Genomic DNA, 22,178 nt, shown 5'->3' on the forward strand with positions numbered 1-22,178 from the left:
TAGCACTATCAGGGATGTCCTGAATATAGGACAGAGGTTAATTCTTCTTGGCAAGACGTTCTAATTTCTTCATTGACTGTATACTCTGACCATCACAAATCATGCTGAGATAGACATATATATCCTGCTTGTTCTTCCCTTATGAAAATTGCCCCATTAATGAGTTCTGCCTAAAAATAATTTTAGAAGATCAGCATATCATTTCTTTAGATAAAATGAAGAATTGATTAAATTGGAAGACGTGTTGATTTTCTTCTAAGAGCACATACAAGTAAAAGTGAGAAAAAAGATGTATCCGAGGTGAATAGTTGTGAAAGTAGTGCTTTCTTCAGCACTAATGTACAACATGCCAGATGATATAACTGTGCTATGAATATATGGAAAACATTTAATCATCAGCTAGGCACTGGTCATTTATGTCTATAATTCTAGCTGCCAGCTGCCCTGAGACCTGAGGATTGTAGTTCAAAGCCAGCCTGGGCAGGAAAGTCCAGGAGACTCTTATCTTCAGTTAACCAACAAAAACTAGAAGTAGAGCTGGGACTCAAGTGGTAGAACACTAGCATTGAGCAAAAAAGCTCAGAGACAGTGCCTAGGCCTTGAGTTGAAAACCCAGGACCAGCACACAAAGAATTAATCTTCATTCATTTCCTTAGCCATTCCCTCTTCAGTATCAAATGTAAGTTACATCGTATTTTGTCCAGAGCAAAGATGAGAAAAATACTATTTCTTCTCTTAAGCTCATACTACTACATTGCAAGAATTTGGAGTGTCTATTGGGTGTTTAATATGGCCAGAATGAAACCTCTGCTTTTTCTTAATCATTCCCAGCCATATTGTTTTTCGTAGGTTTCAAATTTCCTGTTCTTCCCCCACCTAACTTTCAGAGAAAGATTGAGTTGGTTGGAAATGTAGTAGTCACAGACTGGGAGCTCCCTTACCTTCACCATGGAACTACCTATTTCCTTCTGGTTAAAAACTAAGACGACATTGTGTCCTTGCAGACACCAAAACACTTGGGCTTTCCATTCTTTCCTTTTACCTTCACAAGGACTTTCTTTACTGATTTCCTCATCTCTGCTGTGTCTTTAGTTTTTCTTCTCTAGTAAGCCAGTTTTACTCTTCTTTCTTTATGAATTCCCCTTTTGGCCCATTCTCCTCCCAGTTGCTGCAGTTCACAGGAAAGTGCAAACAACTGTGTCTGAGTCTTCTCTTTCATTCCTTACTCTCCGTACATGAGTTTGACACTCACCAGCTCTACTGCATTATTATTTATTATTTGAACTGGCCCTCTCAGTTCCACTCTGTCCACCCCCACCCATTTCCTCTGAAGAAGTTAACATGAGCTATTTAAAATTTCTTAAATGACATGAACTTTAGACAACAAGATGCCCACATCTTCAATCCATATAACCCATGCTGCAGTTGAGGTTTGGAATATTTTTCTCATTCTAGAATGTTCCCTCATGTTCCTCTTGGAGTGATGTTTTAAAAATATATCTCAAATTACCTTCTGTATATAGTTTAAAACATGCAAAAACAGTTCTAAGAGTTGTGTAGAAAATCTTATGGGTAAAAACTCAAGTAAAGTCAGCATGGTGGCCCATGCTTGTAATCCTTGCTATTTGGGAGGGAGATTAGTAGATATCCATTCAAGGCCAGCCTGGGCATAAACATTCACCAATGCCTAGGTAAGGTGTTCAGCTCCAGTCATCCTACATATATGGGAAGAAACACAGTGTTTGGGCCCAGTGGCACATACTTTTCATCCCAATGGAATCATAGCAGGATTGTAATGAAGGCTGGCCCAGACATAAGGCCAGACCATACCTTAAAAAATCCAAAAAAAGTGGAGAGAGGGCTTACATGGTAGAAAACCTCACAAGGTCCTGAATTCAAACCACAGTACTAAAAAGAAAAAGAGTAAAAGCATAAACTAATGCAGAAGAATGAATGATACAAATCAAAGTCAGGAGAATAGTTACTTCAGGTGAAGGTGTTATTAGGGGTCAGTACATATCTATTAGGAATGCTTTTTTATTTTTGCTAGTCCTGGGCCTGAGCACTATCCCTGGCTTTTTAAAAAATATTACACACAACATTTATTTATTTATCATGAAATCTCTTTAAGCAAACAAAGTACAAAGTTATTTATGATTAAAATAAGGAATAGAAGAAGGCAGACCATTAAAATGCAGTAAAATCTCTGAACCTATCTCTGAAATTCTAATGTACCCACTGCCTTACGTATGAAACTATAACCTCTCTGTACATCACTTTGACAATAAACAAGTAATTATTCAGAAAAAAATAAAAATAAAATGGTACAAAAACCCCAAAAATATAGAATTGAAGCAAATGCACGATTTATCATGGAAAATAAGATTAGGACCCAGGGATGATAAGAATCCAGAAATAAAAACAGAAAAACAAAACAGGAAATAGACAGTAGAATTGAAAAGTTAAATTTGTAGCCAAGAAAGAAATTATCATATTCTCCCCAATTTCTTAAGGTGCTCACCTTCTTAAAAGTTTATTTGGGTGAGCTGGGTGCTAGTGGCTGATCTTTCTAATTCTAGCTACCCAGATGAAGAACATATCCCTGGCTTTGTTTCACTCAAAGCTAGCACTCTAACTCGAGCTACAACACCACTTGAGGCTTTTTCTGTTTATGTGGTGCTAAGGAATGGAACCCAGGGCTTCATGTATGCTAGGCAAGTAATCTACTGCTAAGCCACATTCCTAGCCCCATACTTTGTTTTTTTAATCTTGTTGATAAATGGAGTTTTATTCTTTAATTTTTGTGTGTATGCATATTGTATATATATTTAAACTTAAGAAGACATGTATAGAAAAATAGACAATCTTAAAGGTGGAGCTTGATGAAGTCCCACCAATGGAACATATGTTTATTCATTCTATAAAGTAGATCACTTCTAACTTCATACCTCAAACGATTCCTTTGTTCTTTTAACATCATAAATTGTACTTTTACTTGAACTCTTTAATCTAGCATCTTTTGTTAAAGATAATGTCTGTGAAGTTCATCCATAGATTTTAGCCTATCCGTGGTTTATTTATTTATTTACTTTTTTTGTTGGTTGTGGGCTTGAACTCAGAACCTAGGTGCTGTCCCTGAGCTCTTTTGCTCAAGGCTAGGGCTCTACCACTTTGAGCCATAGCTCCACTTCTGGTTTTATTGTGGTTAATTGGAGTTAAGAGACTTATGGGCTTTTCTGCGTGGGCTGGCTGTGAACTGTGATCCTCATATCTTAGCTTATCGTGTAGCTAGGATCATAGGTGTGAGCCACCAGCATCCCACTAGTTTATTCATTTTTATTGCTGATTGCATTCCATTGTATAAATTCCATTGCTATAATTAGTTTCTCAATTTACCTGTAGGTGGACATTGGAGTTGCTTCTAGTTTCTGGCTATTATAATACTTTCTGTTGTTATGTACTTTAGGTTTGTAGATTTTTGAACTCATTTTTCATTGTTGTTAAAATAATGAATACTTATTTACATTTACCAACATGTATACTTTTCTGGCAGATCTTAGTTTTTTTTTTTCCTGCATTACTATGCTTCATCTGGGGTCATTTTCTCATGCCCAATTAAATTTCCATTAGCATTTTTTAAAAAGAGAAGTTTTGGTGATGATAAAATCTGTCATTACTTTTCTGAAAATGTCTTAATCTTACTTTTATTTTTGAATATTTTTAAAGAGCATGAAATTCTGTATTTGTAGTTTTCTCTCCAGTATTTTAAAACTTTATTCCATTATCTTCAGACTTCCATAATTTTTGTTGGACAATCACCCAGTAGCCAACATTATTATTATTCTTTTGATGGTAATGTGTATTTCATCCTAATGGGAAAGTCTCCCTCCCTCCCTTTCCATCTCTCTCCCTGTCTTGTCTCTTTCTTTATCTCTGTCCCCTCCTCCTCTCCTCTCCAGTCGCTCTCTCCCCTTTGCCTGTTTTCCTTCTTTCACCCACTCTCCTTCCCCCCTCCCTTTCCCTCTCCCTTTCCTGTTGTTTAGGTGAGGGAAGTTTTCATTGTGTAGCTCAGGTTGTTCTCAGACTTGTAATCCTCCTGTTTCTAACTCCCCCCCCCCCCCCATACTGGGGTTAGAGATGTGTCCCAATATACCTAGCTGGGTTTTTCTCTTTGTTTTTACTTTTTTAGAAAAATCAATTTTTCTGTGCTATCCCTAGATCTGGAAGTGATTTGTTTTCATGTTCTTTTTTTGTTGTATTGTTTATTTGCTGTTAATTCTGTTTAGAGTCTCTAGTAATTTTTGTGTTTGTGCATTCATTTAATCAGTTTGCATCTAATAAATTATCTGATTGTACAAAGTGGTTTCACTTCAACAAATCAGTTTATTAGGAGAGTGCATCTGGTCAGTATTGCCTCTTCCATCATTCTCTTCCATCTTTCCTAACCCCATCCATACCCTCAAGTATGAGTATACTCTTATCTCTTCAAATATCGTTCCATTCTTTATCTTTATACGTCTTTTGTACCTTTGATGGGTCACACGTATCTCATTTTCTTTCATTCCCTTCCTTTCTTAACTTCCTTATTTTTCTTTCTTCTTTATTTTTTACATTATTATAGTTTGAACTCAGTATTTTGCGTTTACTAAGCATACACTCTATCACTTGAGCAACCCCAGAAGCCCCTTTCCTTGTGTGAATTGGTTATTTTCTAGATCAGGTCTTGCTTTATGTCTGGGATGGCCTGAGCAGTGGTACTCCTATTTGTACTTTCCCACACAGTCATGCACTACTGTGCCCAGCCATTGTGCTGCTCCTGTAGCTGATATGACAGGAATGCACTTACTTACTCAGCCATTGATTGAGATGGATTCCTATGAACTTTTTGCCTCCTACCTCCCAAATAGCATGGATTATAGGTTTGAGCCACATGCCTTGTTCTGGTTTCCATTTTGCTGTTTTCTCAGTACTTTAGTTTTGAAAGGTTTTTGACCTGCTTTCTAATTTATCAATCATTTCTTCTATGTCTAACCTGTTGTTTGACCCTTTCAAAATATATTGAGCTCTTCACTAATTGTATTTTACAGTTGTAAAAATGCCATTTGATACTTTTAAAAGGTGCATTCTAATATCATGGTGAACATCTCTACCCTTTTATATGGTATCTCTTCTTTCTTTTTTTTTTTTTATAATTTTAGTTCATAGTCAAATCTACCAGTTACAAAATATGTATCATTTGTGGTTTCTTTGTGTGATCTGTGTCCCCTCCTTTGGGTTTTTTGTCTGTGGTTTAAAATGATTGATAAATTTTGACCGTGTACTCAGTATTTTGTATGAAAATTGTAGATGGTGTGGATGATATTTTCCTTCAGGGAAATCATTATTAGGTGAGCATATTGAAGGACTGAGTTGTTCCTACATAAGCTGTATTCCATAGGCAGATGTCTCTTTCTAGGATGTAGTTTTCATGAGATTTTTAGCTAAGAGCCTAAGGTGTGCACCTCTGATTGGTAGAGATATCTCATGTTTCTCTTTTTATAACTACAAACTGTCAAAACTCCTACTGAAAACTTTCTGTCTCGGAGCTTTCTGCACAGCTTTTTAGCCAACCTGTCCTACATTGTTCAAAATTCAAGAAATGTCTTGGGGAATACCAGACAAGTTGTGGGCTTAGTTTTCTGCTCCTCATTTTGGGCTCCTGGATCTCTCATTCTTTCTTTCCCTTTTTTTTTTTTTTTTTGGCATGGTAAAGGTGATGTACAGAGGGATTACAGTTACATAAGTAAGGTAAGGAGTACATTTTGTTTTGAACAATGTCACTCCCTCCCTCATTTTCTTCCACTTTCCCCCTCCCTGGCTCTCCTCCTTCCCAAGTTGTAAAGTTCAGTTCCACCATAGTGTCTAGTGACTATTATTGTTGTATTGGTTCACCCATTGTCCCCCTGTTTCTGTGAATCCTTTTCCCTTCCTTCCCCAAATCAGATAAACATATATACAAGACAATGGGTGCAAAAATTAAAAAAAGTGGGGCTGGGGATATGGCCTAGTGGCAAGAGTGCCTGCCTCGGATACACGAGGCCCTAGGTTCGATTCCCCAGCACCACATATACGGAAAACGGCCAGAAGCGGCACTGTGGCTCAAGTGGCAGAGTGCTAGCCTTGAGCGGGAAGAAGCCAGGGACAGGGCTCAGGCCCTGAGTCCAAGGCCCAGGACTGGCGCAAAAAAAAAAAAAAAAAAAAAAAAATTAAAAAAAGTGTCAACAGGAAATAAACCAAAGAGGAAAAAAAATTGCAAACAGTATACTAAAAAGACCTCTTGGAGTTTCTTGGAGTTCATTTTGATAAGCATCATTTTATATGGTCATATGCACATAGGTATTAAGCCATTGTGATCCTCTGCCAAGAATATCCTAGGCACATTGTAGTTATTACAAATGAGGGAAAACATGCAGCCTGTGATTTTTTGGGTCTGGCTTACTTAACTTAATATATTTTTTTCCAAGTCTTTTCATTTCCTTACAAATAAGGCAATGTCATTCTTTCTGATGGAAGTATAGAATTCTATTGTGTATATATACCACATTTTCTTGTTTCATTCTCTACTGAGGGGTTGATTTGGGTTGATTCCATATCTTTACCTATGGTAAATAATGCTGCAATGAACATAGTTGTGCTGGTAGCTTTAGTGTGGCCTTGTTTGTGGTCATTTGGGTAAAGGCTCAGGAGTGAGATTGCTGGGTCACAGGGGAGCTCTATGTTTAGTCTTTTTTTGAGGAACCTCTGTACTACTTTCCAGAGTGACTGAACAAGTTTACATCCCACCAACAGTGTAGCAGTGTTCCTTTTGGGCCACAATCCTACCAGCATCTATTATCATTAGTTTCCTTGATAATGACCATTATAACTGGGGTGGGGTAGAATCCCAATATTGTTTGGATTTGCATATTTTTTATGGCCAGAGATGTTGAACATTACTTCATGTGTCTATTGAATATTATTTTTTCTTTGGGGAAGTCTCTCTTTAAGTTTTTTTTTTTTTTTTTAACCAGCCTTGGACTCAGGGCCTGAGCACTATCCCCCTGGCTTCTTTTTGCTCAAGGCTAGCACTCTGCCACTTGAGCCACAGCGCCACTTCTGGCCGTTTTCTGTATATGTGGTGCTGGGGAATCGAACCCAGGGCCTCATGTATACAAGGCAAGCACTCTTGCCACTAGGCCATATCCCCAGCCCCTCTCTCTTTAAGTTTTTAGCCCACTTACTAATGGGGTAGTTGTTTCTTTGAGGGTTTGTTTGGGGGGGGGGGTAATTTTTTTTTTTTTTTTTTGGCCAGTCCTGGGGCTTGGACTCAGGGCCTGAGCACTGTCCCTGGCTTCTTCTTGCTCAAGGCTAGCACTCTGCCACTTGAGCCACAGTGCCACTTCTGGCCATTTTCTGTATAATTGGTGCTGGGGAATCGAACCTAGGGCCTCATGTATACGAGGCAAGCACTCTAGCCACTAGGCCATATCCCCAGCCCCTGGGGGGGTAATTTTTTGAGCTTTAAGTATATTTTAGATATGAGGCCAAAGTCTGATGCATAGCTGGTTAAAATCTTCTCTCAACCTACCAGATCTCTCATTCTTGTCTTTCTAGTTCCAAAAGACTTCCCAAAGCTCTCCTGGTGTGTGTGTGTGTGTGTGTGTGTGTGTGTGTGTGTGTGTGTGTGTGTGTGTGTGTGTGCATGTGTGTTTAAAACTTCTTTTAGCAACTTTCTGTTAGAACTCTTTGCTTGGATCCTCCGATATTTACCCCCAACTCATTCTTGGTACATGACTCAAAGGGGTAGTGGGATTTTGGCTGACCTTTCTCTCTTTTCTAGGATTGTGTCCCTGAAGTCTTAGTTGTATCATCAACTCTATTGTGCTTATAAACAATGTATGTATGTGTTGTGTATTTGTGTTATATATAGCCTTTTAAATTATTTCTCAGTGAAAGCATTGGTCTGAAGTGCCAAACCTTATTATAAGTAAAAGTGAAAGGGTGCCTGAAGTATTTTAAATATAAAAAATGACATACATTTTCTGTTTCAAGTTACTGTCTTTTCAGTTGGAATCACATTCAAACTCTAGCATATCTACAAGGTCCTTAGTTTGTTCCTGCCTTATTTTTTTTTTAAAACATTTTGTAGTACATTGTGTCTTTCTGTCCACATTTTGGCCATATTGACATTTTTCTTTTTTTTCATATTGACATTTTTAAATTTTCTCTACCATTCCAAGTTCTTTCTTGAATCAGTCCTACTCCTCCTCTATGAAATCCCATCAACTACTATGCAGTCATCTGTTACAGTCAATGTATGACTATACGTATGATGGTGGGCCCCTAAAATATATCACTGATAAAGTTTTAGCCATGTTAGTCTGTATGTGTGATGCAATGTTCACACAGTGACTGAATCATCTTGTAATGCATTTCTCAGAATGTACCCCAATCAATCCCTGTTGATAGTAATTTTGAAACTGATTTCATGTCTGAAAGTTTGTTTTCTAACAGATGACTTTTGTTTTGTTGAGAGCAAGTCTCAATATTTAGTCCATACTGGCTTGGAACTTGCTGGGTAGCCCCAGCCACCTTCAAAATCCTCTTCCTCCTCCCTCACTTCTCCAGCACTATGATGATAATAATAATGTTTGCCACAACACCCAGAAATAGGCAATTTGTGATTCAAAGTTGAGAAATAAAAATGTTTAACCTTCAAGATTGACAGTGATAAAAATGTCTGAAAAATAGGCAGTGTTGGCAAGGATGTGGAATAAAGAGAAATTTCATACTGTACTAGGGGGATTATAAACTGATAAACCACTATAGAAGTAGTTTGACATCATCATGTATTGTTGTGGACACATACATCTCTTGCTTTTGTTATTTTCCTGGTGGATATATATCAGAAAGACTCTTGTCCACCAAAAACCTTCTACAAGAATATTTATCAGCTGGGCACTGGTGGCTCACACCTGTATTCCTAGGTACTCATGAGGCTGAGATCGAGGATTGCTGTTGGAAGACTGCTGGGGCAAAAAAGTTCCTGTGAGAATCTTATCTCCAGTTATCCACTCAAAAACCAGAAGTGGAAGTATGGCTTTAAGTGGTAGAGCACTAGCCTTGAGCAGAAATGAGCTCAGGGACAGTGCCCGGGCTCTGGGTTCAAGCCCCACAACTGACCCTCCCCCCCACAAAGCTCTCCAAGAATATTTTCAATTATTTACCAGATGGAAACCACAATTTCAATTCATGAATGCATTTATCAACAGTACAGACTGGTAAATAGGTTGTGATACATTTACAGAATTAACAACTGCACGATTGGCTATCAAACTTGAGTCATGCATCCAGATTTCTTGGAGAACTTATTAGAACATTGACTTAAATATAATTCAGATGTCATATAGTTTATATAATATAGAATGTTATATAATCAAATCCAGATGTTGTATAATTAATTTCACCAGTAAATACTTTGGGAGCCACAAACATAATGCTGAAGAGAAAGAATGAAATGCAAGTGAATATACACATGAAATTCTTTTTTCCCCCCATGTTCCTGGATCTATACAGCAACAACTGAATGCCACATATCAGCTGTGCAACACAAAGAGCCAGAGATTCTTTTGCACTACAACATAACCAAGAATGGGGAAAATCCCATCACAGGTTTAAATACAGCATTGACATACATGAAATTCTAGTCAAATAAAATGTTGGAGTGCACAAAGGACGTTATTTAAGGATGTTTAAGAGAGGCAATAATAGAAAGAAAGGAAAGGAAATGTGGATCATGAGAACAAGGACCATGGTTATTTCTAGTGATCAGAGAGACCGACTTTTGAGATGGTGCAGTTCTCTTATCATGATCAAGGAGGTAATTACACAAAAAGTTACTTTAAAATGATTATTTTAGTATCCATATACATCTGAGGCACTTTTCAGCATAAGCATTTTGTTTAATAATGAGAGACAAAAGTGTTTATTTGATGACATATTGTGAAGTGTACCTGGATCTATATCAGACGTGTGATTGATCTGAGTGGATGCAGTTATTGCTTCAGTGGTATCTTCAGCCATTTGTGTTTAGCTTCATGCATGAGGGCAGGGGTCAGCTTTGGGTGGTTCATATTTACAGGAACTCATCGGGCTTATTTCCAAGAGCCATAATGTTTAGTTCTAACTGGTGTCTGGCTGAAACTCTGCTTCCTTGCCAGGTACAATGACTCATTCCCTTCAATGATCTGAATTCTGTTGTTGGCTTTTATTCTGCTGTGATCAGCAGTGCAGAGGGAATCTGGCTTCTCCAGATCACCTTGCTCTTCGAAGGAAATCATCTCTGCTCAGCTCTAATATTCATTTGCAGCTTGTTGGTACATTTTAGGAATTGACTGAATCCTCTTTGGTATTTGCTAAGGGAATGTGAAAAGGAAGAAAAGAAACAAGTCTTCTGCCTGTTTTGGGGGCGACAACACTTTAATTTTTCTTATGTTAAGTAACAGGAGGAAAATGGTTATCACTAGTTGATACTTAATGCTGTATATTGTACACAAACACCTCTTTTGATTCTCCTTGCAGCAGGTGGAGTCAGCAGGATTTTCTGTTTTTGACTGGGGATATGGCTGCTGAGAATCCAGTATTTCCTAGTGTTTCTTGAAGTTAGGTGTGGTCTTATTACTAAGTGTTGGTCCAAGAGATGATAGTAGAGCTATTGTGTTTTGGTTTTCTGGGAACTTCTTTCAAGACACTTGCTGAGTGTCTTCTTAATTTTTGTCCTTTCATCTTGTGAACTGTGAACAGATGACTAGGGCTCTTGCCATCCTCATCCAGATGGATAACAAGTTCCATGCTTGGGAAGGAGGGACAGTGTGCTGAAAGCATAGGTTGGATATTGGAGAGAGGGTTTCTGGAATTTTGAGTTTTTACTAACTGTTGAACAAATACCATTTGTTGTTGATCACATGCATCTGAGTTACATGCTATCTATGAATCTTCAGTATCTGATTCTTCCTTACATGCTTGTCCATCTTAACACAGGTCTGCATACACTTCTGAAAGCACAGGTGAGTCAATCGTCGTGTCATTCTCTTTAAGGAACCCTTCCTGGATAATGCTACTGTCTTGTTAGTCTCTTTATTACTGGTTAGCTTTCTAGACACCTAACACAATAGTATTATTGAACCTTTCTAACACCCTTAACGGGGTGTTTATTGTCTGTCATTGAGTGTTTCTGAGATCAAGTGAACACATTTAATCTCATTCTGTAGGCGAGAAAGCTAAAGAAGCTCACAGACATTGTATATGGAAGAACAGTGCCTGAATCCAAGGCCCACCTATGTCCTATTACACCATTGTGCCATGGCAATCAAGTAGCCACTGTGCTGTATGAAGAGGATATTGTTAGGATAGCATTCAAGGGCTTTTACCCATTTGATTCCATTCTCATAGCCTTATTGTGACCAAAGTCTGCTTCAGGCACTCTCCTTTTAAATACTGAATTAGGATAGAACAAATGTTCTTACCCCACCCCCAATCTTTTTTCCTCTTCCATGGCTCCCTTCCCAATATTGGTATCACTTTGTACCTAGTTACTGTACTAGACATTTGAGTGTCATTTTCAAAACTTCCCACCAAAGCAACACACTTATGTACTCACCAAGTCCTGATGTTATTTTCTTCATTTCCTCTTCTCTTCCTCCAGCTCAACTCAAGACTCCATTGTCTTTTAGTTGGGTCATTCATAATAGCCTGTTACGGTATTTCCCTGTCTCTTTCCTTAGACCCATAGTGTGGAGTTTCTAATATTCACTCTGTATTAGAGTGACCAGGACAAGTATAGTTAAGGACCTGCTCTTGAGATACTAATTCAGTAGGTCTAGGTGGACCTGGGCATTGGTATGTTTGAAAATATCCCCTAGTTGATTTTATTGTGTAGCCAGAGGGGAATAACTGAAATAGGATATTCATTTAAATATGAAATTATACCCATAGTTGCTGAACTTATGCACACATTAGAATCACCTGTGATTTCTCTTCTATCTCCAAATGAGAAAACTTTGGCTGTACCCAAGACCAATTAATTCACAGTCTCTGAGGTAAAGATTCATACATCCATTTTGGGCATTACTGGATTATGCTACGCTCCTGAATCACACTCCTTGCCAGGTTCCTATGCTCTTAGCATAAGATCATAAATCTTCATTGAGCCCCCCTCAAATATTGTATGACCTAAGCTTTTGGCCTTCTCACTGAATCAGGGGTGGCAAACTTTTGCTTTCTTAAAGGGCTAGATAGTAAATATTTCAGGCTTAAGGGCTTTATGGTCCTCGTTACAACTCCTCAGCTCTGCTATTATGGCATGAAAGTAGCCAGCCATGTCTATCAAAGTATGAGTTACTCTGTGTTCCAATCAAACTTTATGTACACTGAAATTGAAACTTAATAAAACCTTTACCATACTAGCAAATAGTGTTCTTTTTTATTTTCTCAACTATTTTAAAACATAAAAATCATCCTTAACTGGAAGGCCTAAACTGGAACTTACTTGGCCCAGTTGACCTTGTTATTTGTCAACTTCTACCCTGGATTCAATTCTCTCTCTCTCTCTTCCCCAATCTCCCTCCTCCTCCTCCTCCTCCTCCTCCTCCTCCTCCTCCTCCTCCTCCTCCTCCTCCTCCTCCTCCTCCTCCTCCTCCTCCTCCTCCTCCTCCTCCTCCTCCTCCTCCTCCTCCTCCTCCCTCCCTCCCTCCCTCCCTCCCTCCCTCCCTCCCTCCCTCCTTCCTTCTTTTATATTTTGGCAAATCTGCCCTTTCATTTCCTGGACATTTTCATATTTAGGAACTTCACAAATCTCTTCATTTCCCCTATGGGATATTCTTCTGCCTTTTTGACTATTAATTCTTATGGCTCTTCAAGCTGGTCCTCCATTTGATGTTATCATTTCATGGATGCATTCCTGGAATCCCCAGACTATCTTAAACAGTCTTATAACACCCTGTACTTCTTCTCCCAGCAGTCACCTCAATTTGTAATTAATGGATTGTGAAATTAACTGTAATGAATTCATGATTCGTAGGATTATCTATATAATCTACAGGGCTAAGCCTGAGCCTGTCTTATTGGACACTGCTAGCCTACAGGAGAGTACCTGGCATGTAGTAAGTGCTCAGTTTATTGTTTTGAGTTAACTGTGGGAGGGAAAGGAGAGGAGAAGAAAAAAGAAACTGCTGTGGACCCCAGATCTATATATCAGGCCTCACTCCACTTTGTGGCACTGGAGGAATTTACTTGAGAGAATAAATTAGCATCAAGAGATTGGTGAAAACAGAAGCAAGGTGTAGGCAGTAGTATAAACCCAAGGGATGGTACCATCAAAGCATTGTTAATTGGTGAGTCATTTGCTGTGTTCTACAGATGTGCACAGAACACTGGTATTAACAAAGTTGCCAATGTGTGAAAGTCTTAGGCGGTTAGAGCCAGAAATCAGTTCTTATCATCATTGTTGTGCCTTGGAACAGGGTGAAAATGCAGCCAAAGTTAAATGAAAAACCTGAGAGCTCTTTTTTCTTCAGTGAACAAACACATTTTTTATGAAGCTCTTGCATCCAAGAACGAAAGCCAGCATGTCAGATACAAAGGCAGAGCAAGTAAGGAGCATAATAACTGGAAGGAGTGATACCACTCACTGATGGTGTACTGTGTAATAGGCCCAGTACCATGGACTTTACACTGATTCATTTTAGTTGATCTTGATGATTCTGGATGGTTCTTACCCCTGCATTATGAGGACCACGAGGCTGATAGAGGTCTAATTACTCATTCACGAACACAGTAAAAAAAGCAGAATCAAATTTGATTGAGGTTGGGGTGCTCTGCCTTCAGATTGTTTGAGACTCTTACAGATTGTTTGGTCCCAATGTTGTAAATCCTGTCAAGCATGTCTCTTGCCTTTTTAGAGAAGATATTGATGGTAATAGTAGTTGTTATGATGATATTAGTCTGACCCCATGGTCTCATGTATAAAACTCTTTAGGTCAGGCTGTGTTTCAGAATTTAGAACTTTTTGGATTTTAGAAATGTGACTATTTATCACATGTACATGCACATTATATAGAAACCTGTAGTGGTTAATTTTATGTGCTAAATTGATCTTATTAAGGATGCCCACATTGCTAGCAGAGCATTTTTTTCTGGGTACATCCAGGAAGGTGTTTCTAGAAGAGACTGGCATTTGAACTGCTGGAAGTTCTGTCCTCATTCAGAATGGGCAAACACCATCCAATCCATCCTAATAGAGCACCCAGACTTTATTCTCTTTGTATTCTGGTGCTAGACCACCCTTCTTTTCCTACTTTGGGACCTCTAAACTGTACATTTCTTGTCTTTGGACTCTGGGATGTGCACCTGTGGTTCTTGGGAACCCAGTCCTGTGGCCTTGGCAAAGAGTTACACCACTGGCTTCCCTGATCTCTCTTCCTTTTATTTTCATTGGACCTTTTTCTGATGAATTCTGACTAATCGAGATTAGGTAGTTGCTCTAGAGGAGCAGAATTTTAAAGATAAGTGTCCTTAATCAATTTCAGGGTTTTTGGAATTAGATCTCTAACCTCTGTATTAGACTAAAAATACTTGGGACTTATTTCCAGCTGCATAGAGAATGACCCTCATCAGACACTAGTTCCTTTGGTGCCTTGATCTTAAACTCCTCAACCTTTAGGATTCTGAGAAATAAATTTCTATGGTTTATTGTAAATTATTAACTGTGTACTAATTTGTTATGGTAGCACAGATGGACCAAGATCTCTACTAGGACCTGAGGCAAAAAATGAGGAGGAAATGGGTTCTTGCTGGAATCTCCAGATAGATATCTCAATGTTAGCCCAGGGATACTCATATCAGACTCTGACCATAGGACAATAAATATACTCAAGTTGTTTACAGCAACTAAGCTTATGGTAATTTGTTATGATAGTAATAGGAAACAAACCCAACTTGTTTAAGAAAAAGTTCTCATTTTAGAGCTCTTTGGGTTTCAGATTTATGGATGAGAATTGTGCATCTGTGTTTTATTTTAAACATGGATTAGTTCCTATGTTATATTTAGTCCTTGAAGCAGTGTATGTGAAAGCATTTTTATTACCTCCTTTTTTCACAGATGAGAAACTCAGACAGGTTAACAAATATTGCTCAGGTCACAGATTTAATAAAGGGCAATCCAAGACTTAAAGCCACACGTGCCTTTCATTTTCAGGTCAGTGTTCTTATTCTCAGACTGACTTAAGCACTTATTGTTTTTCAGATTTGAAGCTTGAGTCTGGCCAGTACTAGTATGGTCCCTAGCACTGGAGATAAGGATATACAAGTTAAAGATGAATACCTCCCAGGTGCTAGAGTCAACAGACCCAAATTCAATTCCAAACCTATAAATTGACATTTATTGTTCTGTGATTCTAAAAACAAAACTTAGCTTCCTTTCCTCCCTCTCCTCTCCTCTCCTCTCCTCTCCTCTCCTCTCCTCTCCTCTCCTCTCCTCTCCTCTCCTCTCCTCTCCTCTCCTCTCCTCTCCTCTCCTCTCCTCTCCTCTCCTCTCCTCTCCTCTCCTCTCCTCTCCTCTCCTCTCCTCTCCTCTCCTCTCCTCTCCTCTCCTCTCCTCTCCTCTCCTCTCCTCTCCTCTCCTCTCCTCTCCTCTCCTCTCCTCTCCTCTCCTCTCCTCTCCTCTCCTCTCCTCTCCTCTCCTCTCCTCTCTCCTCTCCTCTCAGTTTTCCCTACCTCCCTTCTTCTTTCCTTCCTTTTTTGAGGTTCTGGAAATTGAACCCTTGGCCTGTGCATAGTTTCTGAGTGCTCTATCACTGAACTATATTCATGAACAGTCACTAAACTTCTTGAGATACAAGACATTTATCTACACAATAGATAATACTAAGCCTTCTTCATATGTTTGTGATAGCTAAATTGGATAGCATATGGGAAATTGTTCACTTTTAAGGTTCAACGGTATAATGAGCTCTAATACATAGGCCATGCACATGTTTGAGTGTGTGTGTGTGTGTGTGTGTGTGTGTGTGTGTGTGTGTGAGAGAGAGAGAGAGAGAGAAAGGCAGAGACAGAGTCAGAGACAGACAGAAACAGAGAGACAGGCAGAGAAAGGGTGGTGGTATCTGGTTGTGTATGGCAGAGGGCTGGTTAGGAAAAAGCAAAAGGAATTTATTTGTGGGCATCAGTAAATGAGATAAAATGGTGAGAAAAAAAGCAAATTCTTATTATTTGTCTAGTAGATAATTCAAGTGTTGTGGATACAAAGGTGAATAAAGACACAGCCTCATCTTCAAGTCTTCAGGATGAGGGTAAACTAGGATTATTTTACTCATATATCAGAAAATTTGGCTCTTTAAAATGCTCAGCTATAGATATTGCTTTACAGCTAATTGCTGTGTGATGTGACCTTTCTTGAAGCTGTTATGAGTCATTTAGCTTCTGGTTGCAAACAATTGGGATGTTTTAGCTCTTTCATCAATAAAAACTAGGTACTTTGTGGTCTGTTTTCAAGGAGCCTTTCTAAGCATGAAGAATTCTTAAGGACTGTAGCAAGAAGATGGCCTCTAGGCCAGACATAAAGCACTCTCTTTTCTGACATGTGTTGAAGTTATGGATGCCAATCTTAGGTTGAGCAGCTGTGGGCCTTTGGGGAACATCTCTAGCACTTCTATTTGGGGAGTGTTATTATTGCCCATTTAGCCATTTGTATTATCATTTTCATCATTGCCTCTGCTGTGATTCAAATTCCTGAGCATTCTATAGTTCTGAGCCCTCAGATCGTATATTCCACTCTTTGAAACAGAGGCAGCTGGATAGTTCTTTCATCTGGAACATTAGGCGGAACTATCCACCTAAAAGAGGTTATCAATATTTATGGAGAATCATGGGGAGACTTAAAGGGCAGGCCCCTAATCCATCCATAAGCAATCTGGTTCACCTTCCTGAATAGTGCAGAATTTTGTTTTGAGAAATCTATATGTTTTGCTTGCTAATGTCTCTTCTAATCTCAACAGAAGTCTTTGAGAATTCTTCCTGCTGATGAATGGATTGCCTTGTGGTTTCATAATTAAGGGTTTTGTAGATAATACACAGGCCTCTAGCACTCTGACTTTCTTTCTGGGTCACAAGGATGAAAGTCTTTTGTATCCACTTCTTGACATATTAAAATCACCTTTTCTTATTATGGGACTTATATGGGATTAATACTTAAGCATTTACTGTTTCTCTAATCTGTGTTAGTTACTCTTCCATATCTTAAGCAAAACAAACATGCAGCTTGATCTTTTGGATCTTGTCTTTTAGTAAAGAAAGCAAGTAATAAACAAGTAATTTGAAAATACACAAATTCATTAGTACAAGTTCTACACAGAATAAAAACAGAGTGGGTGATCATGAAGGTCTTTCTGAGGAGGCGATAGATACATTGAGATGTAAATAACATGAAGGGCCTGCATGTGTTAAATTGTGGAGGAAGAAACTTCCAGGCAAAGGCAAGCAGCTGGTGTGAAGACCATGGGCCACTGTGTTGACAGTGGAGAAATCCAAGGAAATCTGGAAAGAGATGTGATTAGAAAAGTAGTCACAAATTATATTGGAATGCAGGTTAGGTCAAGAGTTTACATTTTATTTTAAGTACAATAGAGCCACTGAGTATTGAAACTTACGGTAGCCTGGTTTGGTTTATCACTTTAAAATTTTATTGTGCTTTCTTTGTAGAGAATGAAATGGAAAGGGTTAAGAATGAAACATACAAGACACATTGGAAGGCTTCTGAAATAGTCAAGGCAGATTAGACCAGGTCGGGAGTATGAAGATGGAGGCAGCTGGAGGCATGTGATTTGTCTGGGAGAATTGGCAGGAAGTGCTGAAGTATTGGATGTAGGGCTTGTGATCCTTACGCTTTTGGCTCAAGCAGTTCTACTCTACAATCTACTGATGATTATACTGTTACTGAGTTGCATAAGGAGTTACATTAGTAGTAATAATGAACTGTGATTTAAATAACACGGTATCATTGGACATCTGCTATAAGAATCTGGAATTCTAAAGAGCAGTCAGGACTAAAGGTATGGATTTGTGTATCATCATGAATGGTATATAAAACAATGGTATGAGAAAGAATAGATGGTAAAGGCCTTGGAAGATAAAATGTTTAGAGAGTAAGAGAAGAGAAGGGACTGTAAAGTTTTAAAGGAGCTGGTGAGTGGGACACGAATGCCTAGAGACTATGCTGTCATGGAAATTAAGGGGGAAATGTTTTGACAAAAATGGGATGTAAACAAAATGATCACTTAGATGACATTGGGGATTATGTGAAGAACATTTTTTTAGTGAAGCAGGAGGATGGAAACCCAGGTGGAATAAGGTGAAGAGAAAAGGAGGACAAAAAGAGAAAAGAACTAGAATCAACTCTTCGAAGGTTTGTTGACAGGACCTTGTGTCTCTGATTCTATTCTCGTCTGTTCTTTCTGTATCTGCCATCTATGGCTCAGGTCAAGTGTTTCTTCTCTCTATAATGCTATTCCTCTCTCTGCTTAGTTTCTAAACATTCTTTGAGTTTCAGCACATGTGTCATGGTCTGGACACAGTGATTGGATTGGTGGCCCTCCTAGGCCCTCCTGTACTATCCTGAGTTTCCTTCTCTTTGGTCACTAAAATAAATTGTAATTTCTTTGTCTTCCCCCTGCCACTAAATGCTACTGTTCTTGTAGGATACTGGCATTTTAGTCTTCTCTCTCTTCTCTCCTAGCTGCTATTGACATGTGAAAGTTACTTAATAAATATTCATTCATCAGATTAGCAAATAATTGAATAAAGGACTGAATGTGATAAGTGAGCAAAAAGTAATGAACTATTTAGGTGGTTTTGGGGGTATGAAATATGTGGGACGGGGAAAAGAAATGAAGACGTGGAAGTCCTGCCATTAATGATTTATTTTCTTCCTCTTTAAGTAGAGATCTCATCATAGTCGCTAGAAGCAGTTGTGCTATGACTTTGAAGGCACAGTTTTGCCTCACATAATTTATGAAGACATTGCTTATTTAATTCCCAGGATGTTGAGTCATTAAGATCTTCTTGTAAGGGTGATCAGTGTAATAGGTTTTACCTGCATAGCTCATTACATGAATGTCCCAGAAGACTTATTGGGTTAGCTTTCAAGCACCAAAGGCAAAGCTACTAAACAGGGGGATAGTAAGATGGGATCCAACACTTCAAATATATCTGGACAATACTGGAAGTGATGCGATAACCTTATCACCAGAATCTTCCAAAGTGAGCACTTTTCATCACTGGCCTTTTGTTATTTTCACACTGGTTCCTGTCTTGATTCCTTTTCCAGGGACTATTACCTAGCCTAGCACATTACTAGGAGACTTTTATCACATTTTCTTCAAGTATGACTTGTATGAAATCTTGTGATAATACTGTAAAAATGGCTCCAAATTCTTTCAACGTCTCTATGTACAATCCTTTGAGGTATGACTTTCCTGCTCTTCCCTTATAAGCCTTGGGCCATATACCCCTTTTGGACAAGTGGGATTTTCAAAAACATGATGTAAGGAGAGACTTGAAAAGTTAGGCACATTGAAATTTGCCTTCTTTTGCTGCTCTTGGGTAACCCGTGACTGTTAACCTATCTTTGGAAAAATCCCAGCCTGGATAATGAAAGATCCATGGCCTATTTCATTAGCTTCCAGTTGCCAGTCAGGTGAATGAAGTTATCATAAATGATTCAGACACTAGAAGACCTATCATCTGATCACAGATGCACAAGAAAATCCAGCTGAGATGAATTGTACCTATCTGGACCATACATCTTACATGATTTACAGAATAGCAATCTGAATAAATGGCTGAGGTTTAGCCATAGAGTTTTGTAATATAGAAACTGGTAACTGATGAGAGCTATTAAACTCACCATTGTCTCTCCTGAATTTATGTTCTCCTACTGGTTTGTTCATATTATATCACAATGTCCTCCAGGTTCTCTGGATGGTATTTGTGAAGTTTGCCTCTCTAGTAGACCCTGGATAATCCAAGGGTAAGAACAGTGTATGGAGAAAGAAAAGGATTTGTCCACCTAAGGCATAGGCCCATAGCAGGCAACAAAATGCACTCTGGGAATGTGTGCAGCTCAATTTCTATGTCTGAATCTTGGCTTCTGTGTCAGGAACAGCCACTTTGCTTACTTCTTCCTTGCCTCTCGTTTAGATAGTCAAAACCAGATGTTGGCTATATCCTTGAAATTTGTGAGACTTTCAGACTCTCTCTTTTTTTGGCCAGTCCTGGGGCTTGGACTCAGGGCCTGAGCACTGTCCCTGGCTTCCTTTTTGCTCAAGGCTAGCACTCTGCCACTTGAGCCAGAGCACCACTTCTGGCCATTTGCTAGATATGTGGTGCTGGAGAATCGAACCCAGGGCTTCATGTATACGAGGCGAGCTCTCTTGCCAGTAGGCCATATTCCCAGCCCCTCAGACTCTCTTTTGAAGTTATGGCACCTCTTGCTCATGCCTGTAATGTCTGTGTATCTATAGGTCATAGCAAAGTCCCCCCAATTTTTTTTAAAAAGCAGGACTATGCAGTCTTAAAAGACACCAGCCAAAATAAATCTCCTGACAAGAATCCAAGTTTCCCTTTTTAAAATTACATTTTTCAAATGGATGTGATGATTGATTTTATCTTGTTTAGATTTTATTCCTAAAACAAAAGATGAATATCTTCAAAATTAACATTTTCCCACTAAAAGCAATTAATTTGATCTTGTCTAAGGTGATAAGTCTTTGAACAAATTTATTTAATGTGTGGCTTCAGTAAAAATTGCTGATTAGTTTGTTGCATTTGGGGAACCCAAGAAGTCATGTGAAAGAAATTCCCAGAGATGGAAAGAAGCACCCAGAGACAGGAAGGTACCTCGGGCAAAAGCCATTAATAGACTTCGAAGAATTGTTTAATAAATGCCCAATGAGGAATTAATAATAAGCAGTACAATTTAAGAGGCAAACCATGTACTATATACTGAATATCTCATTGATTGCTTCTGTTATCCTTATTTTACAAATGCAAATTTAATCTGGGGAAACTGGAATCTGGAATCAAACCTAGATGTGTCTGACTTCAGAGCTGGTGTCTTAATCCTTAAGCTTCGCAGAGAAGGGAATGAAAATCTTTATTCACTCAGGTAAGTCACATGATATCCTTTGTAAAGATGAAATGAAAATGAAGTAACTAGCATCTTAGCCGTGGAGGAGCATAACGTCCTTAAGAGGTCAAGGGCTTCTTATTTATTTCTCTTTGCTTGAAACATTGAGAGTGATAGGATAGAGGATGACTTTGGTGTGCATGTGGGCACATACCAATTTTTAGTTGCCCAGAAGTTCCAGGCTTGCTTGCCAGAGATCAAGTGGTTCCCATAACTCCCAGGAAACATCAAAGAATGCTAGACTAGGACAGGACTTTTCTTAGTTCAATCTCCATGTCACTACTCTGTTTGCTTCTTGGAAAATGGACATGTTGTCTGGCTTCTGGTTGGATGAAGCTGATGGAGAGGCCAGAGGAGGCTAGCAGAGGATGAGAGGAAGGTAGGTAACTGCAGCTGACATCCTGTAGGGGGCTTTGCACTCACCATGCCTCTTGACTGAGAGTCCTTTCAAGGTGGCCACTGCTACATGACTCCTTCCTTCTGGGCGCGGCACCAGTGCCTTCCCTTCTCCCTAGGGGCCGAGATGGCGATTGTTCTCTTGTTTTTTTTTTTTTTTTTTTCCCCCTCTACTCTGGCCCATACCTCTGTAATCAGTCTCCTTGAATGAACATAGCAATTTCTTGCTATGACTCTGTGTGACAGAGAATTTTACAGATTGTATAGTCTACTCTTCACATTTGATGAACAGAAATGAAGAGAGGAAGAGGGTGGGGGGGGGTAGAGGAGGGCAGGCAAAGAGAACCAGCCTGTTTGCAGCAGTTGCTGAGTGGCAGAAGCAGACTGGAGAAAGCATACAGACTGCCTATGCATGTACAAAGATCCTCCTGCATACTCCAGTGAGTGAAGGCAGTGAATAGCTCATTAGTTGGGGTGAATCACTTCTTTATTGTTTTTGTTGGTGAAGAGCTCCACAGGACCAAAG

The 22,178-nt window shown here is 39.1% G+C and overlaps 1 protein-coding gene and 1 non-coding gene across 4 annotated transcripts in view; one reads left to right on the forward strand and one right to left on the reverse strand.

Annotated features, from left to right (window-relative positions):
• Htr7 (5-hydroxytryptamine receptor 7) overlaps positions 1–22,178 on the forward strand; it is a 78,614-nt gene that overhangs the window by 2,618 nt on the left and 53,818 nt on the right. The window lies entirely within an intron of this gene.
• Positions 9,573–9,706, reverse strand: LOC125347428. Its single transcript, XR_007210208.1, has one exon. It is a non-coding gene; the product is annotated as a small nucleolar RNA SNORA46 (small nucleolar RNA).

Source organism: Perognathus longimembris, chromosome 2 (assembly GCF_023159225.1).
Source record: "Perognathus longimembris pacificus isolate PPM17 chromosome 2, ASM2315922v1, whole genome shotgun sequence".
Taxonomy (NCBI): domain Eukaryota; kingdom Metazoa; phylum Chordata; class Mammalia; order Rodentia; family Heteromyidae; genus Perognathus; species Perognathus longimembris.